This window comes from Cannabis sativa, chromosome 4 (genome assembly GCF_029168945.1).
Source record: "Cannabis sativa cultivar Pink pepper isolate KNU-18-1 chromosome 4, ASM2916894v1, whole genome shotgun sequence".
NCBI classification, from domain to species: Eukaryota; Viridiplantae; Streptophyta; class Magnoliopsida; order Rosales; family Cannabaceae; genus Cannabis; species Cannabis sativa.
The window spans coordinates 37,934,510-37,951,771 of NC_083604.1; the positions used below are offsets into that span (position 1 = coordinate 37,934,510).

General features: G+C 26.5%; 2 long non-coding RNA genes across 4 annotated transcripts; both read right to left on the reverse strand.

The window, feature by feature from the left end:
- Nucleotides 1-5,226: 5,226 nt before the first annotated feature.
- Nucleotides 5,227-6,599, reverse strand: LOC133036488 (uncharacterized). The gene is made up of 4 exons (XR_009687115.1): nucleotides 5,997-6,599; nucleotides 5,761-5,898; nucleotides 5,584-5,653; nucleotides 5,227-5,483 (listed from the first exon to the last, which is right to left on the reverse strand). It is a non-coding gene; the product is annotated as an uncharacterized LOC133036488 (long non-coding RNA).
- A 2,535-nt stretch (nucleotides 6,600-9,134) lies between these two features.
- On the reverse strand, nucleotides 9,135-10,638 carry LOC133036489 (uncharacterized). Of its 3 annotated transcripts, none has more exons than XR_009687118.1 (4): nucleotides 10,567-10,638; nucleotides 10,282-10,408; nucleotides 10,141-10,181; nucleotides 9,135-10,033 (listed from the first exon to the last, which is right to left on the reverse strand). It is a non-coding gene; the product is annotated as an uncharacterized LOC133036489 (long non-coding RNA). The 3 variants fall into 3 exon arrangements; XR_009687117.1 differs by lacking the exon at nucleotides 10,567-10,638 and having other exon boundaries at nucleotides 9,135-9,473; nucleotides 9,575-10,033; nucleotides 10,282-10,560; XR_009687116.1 differs by lacking the exon at nucleotides 10,567-10,638 and having other exon boundaries at nucleotides 10,282-10,560.
- Nucleotides 10,639-17,262: the final 6,624 nt, after the last annotated feature.

Genomic DNA, 17,262 nt, shown 5'->3' on the forward strand with positions numbered 1-17,262 from the left:
TTGTATATCCGAGAAACCCTTTATTAATCTCCTTAAAAACTGGTTTCAATGCCTTCAACTTACGTAGAACCTGGTACATCTTGGTGCCCCTAACGTCTTTATTCCATTCCTCCATGACCTTTTCTGAATACTTAGGATGTGATGACCACATTCTAAAGTATTTAAAAGGTTTCTTGCCACTTCTCCAGTTCGTGTATAAGGATAACATGCTAGGAGAATGATCAAATGCCCCTTCGTTGACAAAGATGGCTTCAGCATTCGGGTAATGGTCAATCCATTCCTGGTTAGCCAACACTCGATCTATTTTAGAGCATATTCTGCCATGTCGCTGCTGCTTATTAGACCAAGTATAGTAACATCCAGTTGCCCTTACATCTTCCAACTTATAATGTTTAATACAATGTGTAAATTCTGTATCAACCTGGTACTTCACTTTATGCCCCACTCTTTATTCTTTTGCTAAAATAACATTAAAATCTCCCATAAGTAGCCATTTCCCATTAGTTTCCAGCTTGCATATGTCATCCTATAAAGCTTTCCTGCCTTCACTTTCATTTGCTCCATATACAACAGTAAGAAAACAATCAAATCTTCCATCTACTGCAACTATTTTCAAGTGCATTAGTTGACTGGTGCACTTGATAATATCTACAACAAACTTAGTAGGATCCCATGCGATTACAATTTTCCCTCCTTGATGCCATGCTATATTTGACGAAAAACACCATCCATTGAAAACATTTAGGTACAAGGTTCCAAGTTTGTGAACCTTGACCCTTGTTTCGAGAAGCCCAACAAAACCTGCATTTTGACCCCTAATAAACTGCTTTATTAGTTGTTGTTTTTGCTGGTTATTGGCTCCCCGAACATTCCACACAATGATCTTATCCATTACCAAGAGAGGGTCCCCCCTCTCTTGTATTAGCATTATCATAGTCATCATTCCGCTCCTTTGGTCCTGCTACATCAGCTGTTATTTCCATGTCTGCACACTTAGAAAGTACTTGAAATCCATTTCCAATCTTAGTACCCGAGGACTGTCCCTGATCCTTAATCTTCTTGCCTTTTTGAACAGTTTGAAAACCTTTTGCATCAATAGCAGCAGTAGGTTTTTGTGGCCTTTTGTCTTCCTTAATAATCCACTCCTGCTTAGCCTTATTGTTCTTCCTACACTCAGTCGTAGGATGCCCCATACCTGAACAATTCAAGCAAATTATTGACTTCCATTCATAGTTTATACCCACTAGTGTTCATTCCAAATTCATCTTCAAAGTCTAGCATATTGGGAAGAGGATGATTCATTTGCACTTCAATTACCACTCTCGGATAATTCAGTCTTTCCCTTGCTTTTGTCACACTATCCACCATGATTGGTTTCCTTACCTGTCCAACTATCTTAAAGAGAGACTTTTGGCCCCAATATTTGAGCTCAAGCTCTTCAAGCTGCACCCAAATAGGGACCTATTTCACATCCTCTCTTCTAAAGTTGGTGTTAGGGTCCCAGGGTTTCATGATTACTGGCCTTTTATTAAAAAAGATATATCCCCCATTCAAAACTTCATCCCTGTTTTCTACTAAATGAAATCGAATGAGAAATATTCCATGGGTTAGCAGTTTGACTTTATCTATCTTATCCTTCCAGATTCTATTAGCAAATCCTTCCAAAATATGCAAAGGGGGATTCGAACCCAATACATAACAAACAATGGAAGGATTCCAATAACTAATCTCCTATTCAATGTCTTCCAATTCAATCTTAACTTTGGCAGGCTTCTCAGATTGTTGAAATGATTGATCCAAATTCCTAATTACAGAGCCAGATCTGAGTATAGGGGGAATCGAGAGCTTACCTTGATTCAGGTTACTATTACATTGATTATTAGCTTGAACGAAATGCAGGAAATCTGATCTTGCATCCTCAGCACGTTTTATCTCCCTCAAAGAGGCCCCCGGTGATCAAGGAGCTTGGAAATCCTGGATCGCAGGAGAAGTCCGATCTCGAATCGCATCAAGTTCATCATCTTCTTCAGATAACTCCAGAGGAGTAATACCTAACACAACATCCACCGATTTCGTACGTATTACATCAGATACAGAGTTTGGTCCTTTATTTTTCTGTTTTACAGATGAGTTCTTCGACTTTCCTTGGTGTTTCGACCTAGTTTTGGCCATGGCACCAACTTCAACTGCTAGAGAGAAAAACCAGAGAAAATCGTTAGGTTCGAAACTTTTTGGCAAGGCAAATGAGAAAAAGTAGATTTAAAGAGAGTAGAAATTAATGAATAAAAAATAACCCTTAACTATTATTAAAAATTAAATAAAAAATTGACGATATTAGTAAATTATTAAAATTTATGAAAATTTATAAAAATAGGTATATACATATGTATAGTAATTATATATAGTATATATTTTTTTAAAAAAAAATAGGTAGATAAATATAAATTATATATAGTTCATCAAATATAATTTTACATCTTTAATATATTATATATTAATCAAGTTTTTAAAAAAAATTCAATAACATTATTTTTTTTTCATTTTTTTTTAAATGTGACATGGAGCCAAGAAAATTATTATGTTTAAAAAATTATTATAAAATTAGATGAATAATATGAAAAAAATTAGGAAAGAAATATGAGAAAATAGATAAATATTTATAAATTTAATAAAAAGTTAAAAAAAAATTGAGAGAATTAAGAAAAAAATAAATAGTACTATTTAGAGTGATTTTAGAGTGACTACTTTATATCTCTGCTTTATATATATATATATATATATATATATAAATTAAATAATTTGATAAATTTAATCATACTCATAGCATTTATTACATTACCAATCCCTATTATATTAGACTTTCTATTCAAGAATACACTTGGGACCAAGTAAATTATATTTTAATTGGGAGGTTATAACTAAATAGAGTTACACTAGAAAAAAAAATTAAAAAACCAAAAAATATCAATGTAACAATAATAACAATAAATAAACATTAATACTATATCATAATAGAAATATTTTAAAGTAAATATAATTTCGTACATGTATTATAATTCAAAATAAAATTATTACTTTTACATAGATAAATTTACAAAATACATGTATATATTTTATTAAGATGTAATTATTTTTATATAGAGGTATACTTTGTTAATACGAGACTTAGAAAATGTATAACTAATTACAATTTAGAGGTTATTCTTATTTATAACTGGCCTAAATCGGGACTTGATTATTTTATAACATATTAGAGGTTATTCTAATTAAATAGAGTATTCTTAAATAGAGAGGTTCTATTGTATAAGGTTAGGCTTGATTGCTATGAGTATAATAAAATTAAAAACTTAAAATAATTAAATATCATTTTGTTATACTATATCACACAACTTTTTTTCTAATATATATATACTAAATAATTACAAATTTAAGTTATATAAATACTCATAACACAAAAGTTCACAATAAAAATAAAATTAATAATACATCATAACCAGTAAACTAATTATTAACCTAAAATTATTCTACCTATATATGATTATTAACGATAATATTTTATATTACCATACATATAGCTCATTAACAATATTTTTAATTTATCCAAACTTACCATAAAACATATTATTAACGTATATGTTAAGAATTAAGTTATAATACATATAGCTCATTAACCATATTTTCAGTGGATAGTTAGCTAATTATAGTTTTTATAATTAATTATAAATTAAAAATTATATAACGTAGAATAAAACCAAGAAAAGAAAAAGAGATAATAAATAAATACTTTGATATTTAAAGATACTAGCAAAATACTATGTGCGAGGCACGTATACTACATTTTATGTTACTTTTTTTCCATGTTATTTGAAAGTAATACAATTAAAAATTAAAATATATATATATTATTAGTTATTAGGTGAGATTATTATTATGTGTATAGGAAGAAATCACAAATTAATTAATCTTATAATCTTAATTTTAATCAAATATTCTAGATATATGAACAATAAATAATCACGTAAAAGTCAAAAATAATTATTTGAATAAAGAATTCAATATACACAGTTATATATATATATGAATCCTATTAATCAAAAATAATTATTCAATATATGAACAATAATTTGTCACGCTATATGTTTCCCAATAAAAAATTCACTTCCTCATAGTCAAAAATAAATAATACATGTAATATAGATCTTTGTAATAGAGTATCTAAAAGAAACAAAACTTCAATTACCATAATCGGAAAAGGTTTAAGTGAACTAAATAATGACTAAGAAGATCTAAATTACAAAATTAAAATAACATGTTTATATGAGTATGATTTTTTTGCTCATAGAAAATAGATAAACCTATAAACATATAAATATACTTAATATTAATTTTGACAAAGAAACAATTCAATTATAAATAATTCTAAGTATCAGCTTGACAATTTCAACACACTAATTACTCATTAAATAACCATAATGTATACATCATGATAATTTTATTTTATTTGATATCAAATGGTAGAGATTATTGAGATTTTTAGTCATGGAAAACACACTATGATAAAAAAAAAGTAATGCTGATTAATTGTATATTTCAAAGAAATCCAAATTTCCATGAATGTCCCTAATAAGATATAAACAATAAAATTGTAAATTAAAAAACAAAAAATAAAAAGAAAGTAGCAAAATTTCAGTTAATATAAGAAATAGAACAAATTGAAGATTTATACAATGCTGGAATTTGAACTCTTAGAGGCCATTAGCGAAGGGGCAAAACTCGTTAGATCCCCTAGTAGAACACTACCTTAATGGTCTGAATACAAAAATTGTAGAAATCAAAATATGAATAAATTAGCATCATCAACAAAAGGAAAATTAAAGGGAAAAGGCTTAATAACTACGTGACAAATAATTATTAATTGAATTAAAAAGTTAAGATTATAAGATTAATTTAAATTATTGTTCATATATTGATTAATCCCATTAATCAAAAATAATTCAATATATGAACCCTATTTGATTAAATATATTGAATTATTTTTTATTAATGGGATTAATCAATATAATTTGAATTAATCTTATAATCTTAACTTTAATCAAATAGGGTTTATAAAAGAGGAAACTTATTTTTTTTTTTATTAAATGGGAATTATTTTATTTTATTTTATTATATATAAATAAAAAGTGACTTATGAATTTCTCCTAAACTATTTTATTTAATGGGGTTTATAAAAGTGACTTATAATCTTATAATCTTTTGATTATGTATATATGAAGAGAAAAAAATATAATTAGAAATAATAGGGACCTTAATATCCTCGTTTGAAACACTATATTCCAAGATTGATATGTAAAGCTTTGTCCCTGTTTCAATTGCAAAAGCTCGGCCAGGCTAACCAGAGAAAGCAACCCCTTGATCCATAAATAAATCGTGCTGCCATTGCGTCTCCGAAGCCTGTACCATTTTCAACACCCTGAAACAAATCCCTGAAACAAAACAGAGTAATTAAGTAGTTTGTGATTGTACAACTTGTAGATAAAAAGCAAGTAAAGTAGAGCAAAATCATGATAGATTTAAGGTACTTACAGAGATTGAATCCTAGAGAGTTTTGATATGTGTAGTTACATTGCCAGTCAATACACTCGATGACAAGTTCCTGAATATCATTAATTTCAATTAATTTAGAATTATATGTTATAAAGAACAATAATAATAAAATTAAAAATAAAAAGTTAAGTTAGGGAGTGCTATAAAATAACTTACAAGGATATAATCATTGGAGGATCAAAATCATTGAGCTACAATTTAGGCCAATCCACAAGTATTCCACAGGGGCACAAGGGTCTCCGTCCCAATTTCTCTTTACTCCGTAAGTTGACTTTATATTGGTGATTGAATTCACTAATGTTCATAATATATAATCAAATAAAATCATGGAATTATTATGTATTACTTAAAAAAGAAATTACAAAGATGTAAAAGATATAAAAGATATATACGTGTATACTATCATTTATGTCTGTCTCTAAGTGTGAAAGACAGAGTAGAAGACTTCAAAGGCATTCAAAATAGGAGGCAGAGTTGAATTTTGAAGCTTAACGAGTGAAAAATTGTATTGACTAAAACCAGAATTGCCTGAAGTGCTAAATATGGTGGTCGTGTTTCGGTAGAGAGGAGCAATATCTTCAAACTAGAGCTCTCCATTAACAATAACATTGAATAATCTTGATTGATTAGGTTGGAGTAATTGAGTTTCTGTGAAGTACATATAAAAATATAAAACAGCATTCTGGTTAGGGAAAAACACAGAAAATTCCAATGGGTCGCTTTCGTTGATGGGCGTTGCAGCCGTGCTCATCACAATAGCTGAAGGCCGGTAGTATCTCTGGCTTTGAGGATATTTCGTTGTACTAATTACACTCCATCCCTTTCCATTATAGGGTAACCAACTTTGGTCATAGAAATCATAAGGGTACCTAAAAGGCCTGTATGTTTATTGATGTTGATTTATGATTCGGATGGTTGTCTGTGAAGAAACAGAGATAGCTAGGGTTTCGTTTGAATTGAAAGGGGAACACCTATTTTTGAGATTAATCCCCGGCTGTTTTTTTAAATGGGTTGTGATTCTCTAATATTTAATATCAGTTCAAATATTAATAGGATTTGTTTTATTATTATTTTATTAAATAAAAATTGAAAGTGACCCATAAATTTCTCATAAAACAAGAATTTGCACACTTTATATAGAATAGATTTTTTGCTATTTTTATAATAGATATTTAGATTAATGAATTTAATTAAAAAATTATAATAAAAGAAAGTGACAAAAAAAAAGTGAGGAATGATTTAGAAAAAAATATGCAGCTAGTTATGAAAACTAAAAAACATGTCGCGCTTCGCGTGCGGTTGTTTATAAAATTTTAAATTATACATAAAAAGTTTATTATTTTATTTGATAAGAATTGTGTAATATATTTTATGAAATTGTAATTTAATAATTTGTATAAAAAATATTTTGTTAATAAATAAGTAATTATTCTACTAAATTAATTCTTATTTTTTATTAACTTAATAACTTATTAAAATTTTGTATTTTTTTTCTTTCACACAATTACAATAGACTTAATATCATCCATACCATATAATATCTTGTATGCATTAGAGCCATATATCATATTTTTTTTTTTCAAATTTATATTATAAAATTATAAAGTTAAATTATATAAAAATACTTACCACAACAATTCTTTTAAAAGCATAATAATAATAAATTAACCAAAATGACTTTCCTAATTCTCAAACCGTTTCTTTTTTCTTCTAATTTGAGCTTAGGTTTTTGTGAGCCCTAACTCAATAATTTTAACTTATTTATGAATTGAACTTTTAAGGTTTATTTTAATTATATATATTTTGAAAAAAAAAAATGAATAAATACTAAAATTAATTAAAAAAATAGATATATATTTTTTTGAATTAATAAATAGATATATTGAATTGATACATGAGTAACAAAAAATTAGCTGTATATTTGTATATTTTACTTATTTTAAATAGATCAAACTTAAAAAATAATTTTGATATTTTTAAAAATACAATAAAAATAAAAAAAAAAATAATTATATATCATTCAAAGTAGCTTAATATAATAGCTTTTTTTTTAGAGAAAAGAATGAATCAATTTTATTTTATTATTTAATTATGAAATTTTTTATAAATAAATATAGTTGATAAGATATTTTTATATGTTATTAAAAGGTTGTTGAGCATAATATTTAAAATAAAATTAAATGAAATTTTCTTCAAAAAAATTAAATGAAAATTAAGAAACCAAATAAAATAATATTATTTTTGAATTATGATTTTCTATACAAAATAAAAAAAAATGAGAAAATAGATAAATAAATGTAAATTCTTTGAATTATGAGTTTTTTATACATTTTATTATTTATACAAGAATAATATTTTTCTGAAATATTTATATATATTTACCATATTATTATAGATATTCAATTAAAATACATTATAATCAAATTTTAATTATATATTAGTTAATTAATAAAAAAGGTTAAAAAATCAAACTGTAATTTAAATTACATACATATATGTTTTAAAGATATTTTTTGGGATCCGTTATAATATTTTTTTCAAAAAAAAAAAAAAATTACTTATTATATTTTATGTTTATATATATTGACAAAAAATAAAATCATAAAACAAACTAAATTGTAATCAAAATAAAATTACATGTTAGAATATTTTTTATATAAATTAATTAATCCAACAAACCATTATATTAATTAAAGTTTCTTAACAACAAATAGTTCATATTGATTATTTCTAAATTCTAATTCAAAACTATTATAAATTAAATATAGTGATGAACCCATAAAAGAATATATGAGATCTTTCAAAATAGAATAAAAAAAATTGAAACAAATAGAATAAAAAAACTTGAAAAAAAATAGAATAAAAAAATTAAAAATAAAGACTTAAGGAGGCAATGTGTATGCATATTTGAAGCAATTCTATTCCGTAAAGGAGAGATTGTGCAAATTTTTAAAAATACCATAATACATCAAGCAAATAATATCAGTAAAAAAATATTAAACTAAAAAAATACGTACATTCATTCTAACAAAATAATTAAGAAAAGTCCAATTCACACACATATAAATACTAGATGAAAGTTACGTGGCGAGCCACGTAAATTTTAATTTTATTTAAGTTCTAATAGTTTTTTTTAAAAAAAACTTCGGTAACTAATTGTAAATTATTTTTTAAACAATTTGTTTTATAAAAGTAAATTTGTTAAGAATACCATAATTGTATATATAAACTTATGATATACACACATTGTTATTAATAATAAACATGAAGTTTATCTCAACATATTCATACTCATATAGTAACTATCCTTAATATGATAAAATAATTTATGATAAGTCATAACAACATATGACTTCAACATTTACTCTTTGTTTCGGAAAAATTAAAAGGATCAATATATGCGTTTTGGAAAATTTAAAGGAAATATTATGTAACGAAAATGAATGAAAAAATGTCATTTTAAAATAAAGAAAAAGAATTATTAGTTAAAGTTTCAATATAGAAAACCTTATGAAAAATAAAACTAAGCATAGTGAAATGTTATCATAATTTTCTATCGGTATTCTTTTACAATAAAGCTTTAGAGTGGCAGTTCTTTTACAAAACAACTTCTTGTAAGAGAGAACTACATTCATTTCATTCCTGTAGTAACTATTGCAGCACCAATACAATAATGGCAGCTGCAAAGCATATCCTAGTCCAACAGTAGCCCTAACAAAATAGTTTCAATATGTAATGCAATTTATTTTTATATTACAAACACAGAACAACAATGTGTGCAATAAGGGTGAATTTATGTAGATTGAAGCCAGATTGTCACACTCAGATCATTAGCTACAAGAACCTCAGCTATGGGGGTTTTTCTTATCCTGTATTAGTAAATGAACAAGCAACTATGAGTCATTAATACCATCACAAAATATGGAAATCAAAATAAGTTCTACTTATGTACCTGTACATGAATATGTACCTGTAAATGAACAGCAAGAATCTTCTTCCAAAGAAAGCAATAATACAAATCTTGGTTTATACTACAAATCTTTGAAAGAAAGAACATTAAAACCCATAACAAAACTAGGTTAGTCCAACTACTGATAAGAGCAGAATACTCAACCTTCACACTTCCTCAATCACTCATTCAATATTTTTAAGCAGTAAATATCCCTCTTAAACAAACTAAATTTTGATACATTCTTAAGTTTATATGTGCCGAAATAAAAACAACCCTAAGAAAATCCATCCAAATACATATTCACACAAAATATATACCAAAATAAAATAAGTAAACACATTCACGTATTTAATGAACATGGGTACAAAGAAAAAAACCTTCAATTACTTTCCTGGGGTCTTGAAACCCAACCCAACGCTCTTCCAGAAATGATTCCCTCCCTTTCCAGGTCTCTTCCCATTGGAAAATTTCTTGGATCTGAAAATTGATTTTCTTAAAGTAAAAAAACATAAATAAACTTAAATATACAAATATATACCAATAAAAAAAGAAAAGAAAGGTTTATTTTTCCTTCTACAATGTACCTTAGAAAAACTTTTGGTTGCTTAAGAAAAGCCTTCTCAATCTACAACGAAATAGAGTAATAGAATACTGAAATTATAAAGTTTAAGAAGCAGAACTGACAAAAAAATGGAGTTGAGAGGTGGGACAGATCTGGGACGAACCTGCTCTGCCATGGCTGAGGAGTGTAAAGAGGTAGGAATCCAGAAGAAACACAGATTCTCGACCTCATCAGCAACAGAAACCAAGCTATAAAAAATATCCTTAACTCTTCAAACTATGGACCTACTCCTTTGAATGCAAAGGATAAGGACAAGGAAACTCATATTACTTTACAATCAAATTCTATAAAAAGTATATAGGTATATAAATCTATAAATTCCAAAGATACATGAACAGGGAGAATGGGAAAATGAGAACAAGGTTTAGGGTTTTAGAAAGGGGGTTACCATTTGGAAACGGAATAAAGGCATCGATCATTAAGCTGACGAAATCGTTGCACAGTTATCACTTTCTTTCTCTTCAAATATTTTTTTAATTATTAATTACATTTGGGATATACCAATTTTTAATTTAAAAAAATATTGTTTAATTTTTTGGTTTAATTATTGGGTTTATTTTTTGAAATTTGAAAAAAAAATTCAAAATTTAGGAATATGTTTTTTTTTTTTTTTAATTTTAAAAAAGATTCTTTAATTTTTTGGTTTAATTATTCGGTTTATTTTTTGAAATTTAAATGAAGCCTAATCGTGTAAAAAAAATTTCAAAAATTGGGAATATGATTTTTTTTAATTTAAAAAAAGATTGCTTAATTTTTTGAGTTTAATTATTGGGTTTATTTATTTGTTAACGTTAACCGTTTATTAAGTTAATCATAAAAATTGTTTAATTTTTTTGGTTTAATTATTGGGTTTATTTTTTTAAATTTAAATGAAGTCTAATCGTGTAAAAAAATTTCAAAAATTAGGGATATACGATTTGTTAGGTAATTATGTGGGTAAGATGATTTTTTGATAAGAACATTTTATATATAAAGATATATAATTATATGAAAAAAGTTTCAATAATCATTAGATCATTATTGTATTAATCTAGAAATTAATTAATAAAAAAAAAAAAGTAACACCTCAATAAAAAATTTAATTAGTTTAATGACTCTTGGTAACATAAAATGTATACAAAATATGATATTATTAGAAAGAATATTTCTATAGACTATATCTATATGTCATTAATTATACTTGGCAAAAGAGTAGTAACTTGCTTGTGGTGCACCATAAAAGACAACTCTAAGTAATAAATAATAAAACCAAGAAAAAGAGAAAAAATGGTAAAGTAACATACCTATAAAGCTTTTAAAAAAAAAAAAAAAAAAAAAAAAAAAAAGCATACCTATAAAGCTTGAATAAAATAATCAATAAAGAAAAATTTAGAGAATTAAGAAGTCATTGATTCCAGTATTGAATATTGATGTTGGAGAAAGAAGCTCGTCTCTCATTTCTTAAAAGAAAGAGATATAAATATAATATATTAGGACTAATAGATATATAACTATATATTATTTATGTGTGTATATTATTATATATACATGCAAATTTTAAAAAATAAATGCAATCAATTAAGGTTACCATTAAATAATTATTTAAAAAAATAAAATAAAGAATATTAGAGAAAATAGATATAAGAAAATTTTAAACCAAATAAAAAAAATATATATTTGAGAGAATTAAGGAGCGATATATATGGGTGAATAAAATAATTTTAGACTGCCACATCATTACCTCATACTTCTCCTTTATATCTATTCTATATAAAGTGTGCCTATATAACCGAATTCTTGGTTTATGAGAAATTCGTGGGAGACTTTTTATTTATATTAAAAATAAAATGATTTATTATTAAAAATAAAATAATTTATGAGAAATTCATGAGTCACTTTTTATTTATATTAAAAATAAAATAATTTATTATTAAAAATAAAATAGTTTATGAGAAATTCATGGGTCACTTTTTATTTATATATAATAAAATAAATAAAATAAATCCCATTAAATCTAAAAAAAAATACAACTGAGTTTTTGTTGTTGTACATTTATGATGTTTCTCTTCTTCTTCTCTTCTTCTCTTCTAGAATTACCATTTTCCTATAAAAACACTCACTAAAAGAAAAAGTTATATTTTAGCACATACAGTATAACTAAGAAGTCATAAAATTTATAATTTTGTCTTCTGTTAAATAAAAATAATATCAACTTGAAGCATTATTATAATTATGTTGCTTTGTACATGCTGCGACAAAAAGGAATGTAAATCTTATTAATTTTTCCATGTTCTAGCTATTAATGCAAACCAGAAAAAGAAAAATATTTACTAAAACCCACCAAAACTTAGCATAATTAAACTTGAGGTATTAGATGCAAAAATAAATAAATCAGAGAGTACATTACAACACTGTTTTTGATCACGTGCTCATAAATTAGAAGCACAATTAAATATATTAGCGAAATAGTGACTAACATCCAAATTTCAGAGTTGATGTAGAACTTTAGAAGCACAATTAAATTTTTATATTTACTTTATAAAACTTTTGTTTTAATATCTTACTATTATTAACACCATTTAATTTGGATGTAGAAAAAATATTTTTGGATTGAGGCGGCAATAAAAATAATTGATACTGTCCAGAGTTTTTATTACATGTTATGTGACGCATGTCATAAAAAAATAGATTTATACAATCGCAATGAAAAAATTATATGTGACAAGCCATCATGCAATGTGAAGGATTTCTTACACCACGGTATATTACAAAAAACATATGATGTTATTGAAATTAAGTTAAAATAATAATAAAAAAAAGATACTAACAATCTTATTATGCATTTTACAGTGCTATAGCATATGTTGAACTTGATGACAATACAAAGAGCCTATCTGCTGTCATGTTCGCAGATATTGTGGAAAAAATATTTTCGTGTACTGCTGCCCAACTAATGAAATATACCGCAAAGGTGTAATTTAAAAAAAAATAAAATAGTTTTACATCCCTTTCATAAATTGATTTTTTTAATTAAATAAGCTATGCACACCATGTCTAATCATTTTAAATAAAAATACATCACGATTTGTAGGAACACCGCCGCTTTGTCGACACTACCATATTTAATTTATCAATGAAAAAATGGACAATCCAGATATATGCGGACCCGGCTAGAATGAAAAGTACAAAATACAAAAATTACACTATTGTCTCTATCGAAGCAAATGAAGATTGAAATCCACCAATGACTATCATTAGTTTTCTTATCTACAATTTTTAGACAAATGCTATCTTCAATTATCAACAATTTAGAGATTGATTTTTAATTTTCTTTCTATCTTACACCCATTTAAGTAATGTTTCTTTAAGTATTAGAACATCACCTTTTAATTTATTTTTGGATTAACTTAAGAACATATTTAAATCATCAAGCTTTCTTAAACACTAAATATATTACATTCGGTATTCACTTTTAATTGACAACATTATAAACTATAATATTTAAATACACATAATAATAATCTCACCTAATAACTAATAATATTTTTTCTTTAATTTTTAATTGTATCATTTTCAAATAACATAGAAAAAAACTAGCATAAAATTTAGTATACGTGCCTCGCACGTAATTTTTGCTAGTAAATATATAGATAGATAAATAGATAGATTATGAAAATACTAATTTATATTTAATTAAGAAAATTATATTTATGTTTGTATATTTCAAGAGAACAATATTGCATCAAATTTTCAAATAAAAATTGAAAACTATTTGTAAAACTTTACATTAAATAAATAAGATATTATGTACCAAATAAAGTACCATATAAATAACACTTAACAAACCTTTTTCTAGCTTATAAGTTCTTTTTTAAAAAAAAAAAAAAATCAAAATAAATACGAAAAAATCTAACAACAAAATAAATACTTATTATTTATAAGTTAGAGTATAAAAAAAATGTTAAGATTGCGAGAGTAAATTATCATAAAGATAAAGATCACTCAAGTCGAATCTAGAAAAGTTATAATTATAAAGAGAAAGAGAAATTAAAGTCAAATTCAAAAAAGTTATAATTATAAAGAAGAAGAGAAAAAAAAAAACTATGATAGAATTACCATATGGATGAAATTCGAATTGTAAGATCTCATAATTGTCAATTGCGTGAAACAAAACCATAATAGAGTTACAAATAAATAAAGTTCAGATGGTAAGACTGTTGGGAATATTTTATCAGGATCTAGATTTACAAACAAGTATGTTGATTAACATCCTAAGTATGAATATCTCTAAAACAATGAAATAAACACATAAGAGTTTAGAAAACCTTACATTGGTTGCAGCGGAATATAATGACTCTTTTCGCTTAAGATCTCTAGCTCTTGAATCTTTTTTGTCGCAGAGCATTATCAAGATCTGAGCTTGAATCTTTCCCTCCTTCGGGTTTTATTACCACCGTCTTACTTGTTGGAATATATTTTACCAGGATCTAGATTTACTAACAAGTATATTTTTAACATCCTAAACATGAACTTATAAAACAATATAAAATAAACACATAAAAGGTATGAGAAACCTTACATTGATTGCAGCGGAATTAAATGACTCCTTCTACGCAGATCTCTAACCCTTGTATCCTTTTTGTAGCAGAGTATCACCAAGATTTGAGCCCGACACTCCTTCTGTTGTTTAGATTCTTCATAGTCTTACACACTATGATTGAGGACTAACTTGCTATGTGTGGGCATGCACTCAATCACTAAGGCTCGAATTTGATAGTGAAGAAGGCCATAGGATTTCGAAATTAGAAGAAGAAGTCTCATAAACCTAGTTGTCAGAGAGAAAGAAAACGAGGTTGAAAGCCTTTGAAGTATTAGTTGGATAATGAGACCATACTTTTCCTTTTATACTAATTCACATAGGGTTAGGGTTGATTAATTTGGAATAAAAAATGATAAAATTAGAGCAAAAATAGGCACTAGTGGCTGGCCATGAAGTGGGCCCTACACTAGTTAGATTTTTTCTATTTTTCTTAACCATTTATCTATTTTTTTTACAAATACCACTTTTTGCACTTTCAACCCTATAAATACCAAAACTATTTATTTAATAATTAAAATAATTATCAAATAAAATTGTCATTTATAATATTTATTAATTAGACTCCATAAAGTCTCTTAATTAACAAATAAACCCCTAAATCCTATTTCTTCATAATCAAGCCATATCTTAGTGAAAGCTCATAAACTAGACAAAGTTTAATTTTAAAATTATAATTGATTAACTAAAATCAATTAACTGAGTCTTACAAGCAGTTTGTCTCAACTAGTATGGGGACCATGGGCATATATAACCAAGTAAATTCTCTAACTTATTAATTCCTCCTTGCACCACTATAGAATTTAGAATTGCACTCTCAATTATATAGAACGCTCTATATGTTCCATGATATAGATATGCGATAAGATTATCCATTTGTTATTATCCCAATAATCATTGATCCTCTATAGATGATTTACATTGAATAGGGATTAATTTACCGTTACACCCTTCAATGTATTTTATCCTTAAAACACTTAGCTACCTATAAATAATATTTCAGTGAGCTAATATAATCACTGAAATGAGTACTCAACCATTTATCTCTATTAAGTCAAGCTTGAAGGAAATCATCATTTGACTTCTATATCCGGATAAAAACTATAGATTTCGTATCTATGATTAGCATTCCCACTCAATTGAACTACCATGTTCTTAACTTATATGTCACGGGAAGAACCATTTGGTCGACTTTAATGAATAGATTCAAGAACACAAATAATGCAACTGAACTAGAACATAACCATCTCAAGATTGAGATAATTTGATCTAGGATCAACTGGGCGATATTGAATTGAATAGATATTACGGTAAGTTTATCATATCTAGTTCAAGTTCAATATCGGTCCCTTCCATTGCATACTCCATGCATCCAACCCAAGCTTACTTTAACTAATGCCCTAGAAAGGACATAGCACTTATCCAAGGTGCAAGTAAACTACATTGTAGATTATTCTATCAGTTAAACCCTGTGTACTGATAAATCATAGGAATACATTTAATCACATAATCTTGATTAATTTCCACTGTGTTGACGAAACAATAAACAAGAATATCAATGTGATAAGGATTTGGACGAATTTATAAATCAAATAAACATATAAATGATCACATGAACCAAATAACATACTAAATAAGTAATGAAAATAAATCTATTTCTTTATTGACAATTGAATAGAAAAGATTACATTGAAATAGAGTTTTATTTAGGGCACAAAGCCAAACTAACTCCCACTTCCACTAACATAAAACAATCAATACATTTCAATTAATCCTAAATTCAGTCCGTACTTTCCATATGTAGTTACAGTCAAAACTTTGGTGAATGGATCAACTAAGTTGTCTTCAGTATCCACTTTCTCCACCAGTACATCCCCTCTTGCCACATATTCTCTGATGATGTGATATTTCCTCTATATGTGTTTGCTTCTCTTGTGGCTTCGAGGCTCTTTACTGTTGGCTATGGCTCTAGGGTTATCACAAAGTAAAACCAGTGGTTTTTTATTCCAAGAACAACACCAAGTCCTATGAAGAACTTTCTAAGCCAAACTAGTTCCTTAGCAGCCTCGGCGGCAGCTATGTACTCAACCTCCACGGTAGAGTCTGACGTTGCAGTTTGTTTAACACTACTCCAAACAACTGCTCCACCCCAAGAGTAAACACCTGTTACAAAAATTATAAAAAACTACGCAAGTGCACGCAATCAAGTAGTATACTCACGCAAGTGAGGTCGAACCACAGGGAATTTGATTAACTGTTGGGTTTTGTGCCCTAAATAAAACCCATTTCAATATAATCAGATTTACTTATTAATAAAGATCAGAAACAACATTTTATGTTGCATGGTTTACATGATTTATTTCATGATTATATATAATGTATGAATTCTATTTAAGTCCAGAACATATGAATTTGTTAATGATTATAGTGTTGTCAGCACAGTAGAATATAATCTTAATAATATGTTCGAAAGTTTATTCCCTGATTTGTCAGAACACTGGATTTAGA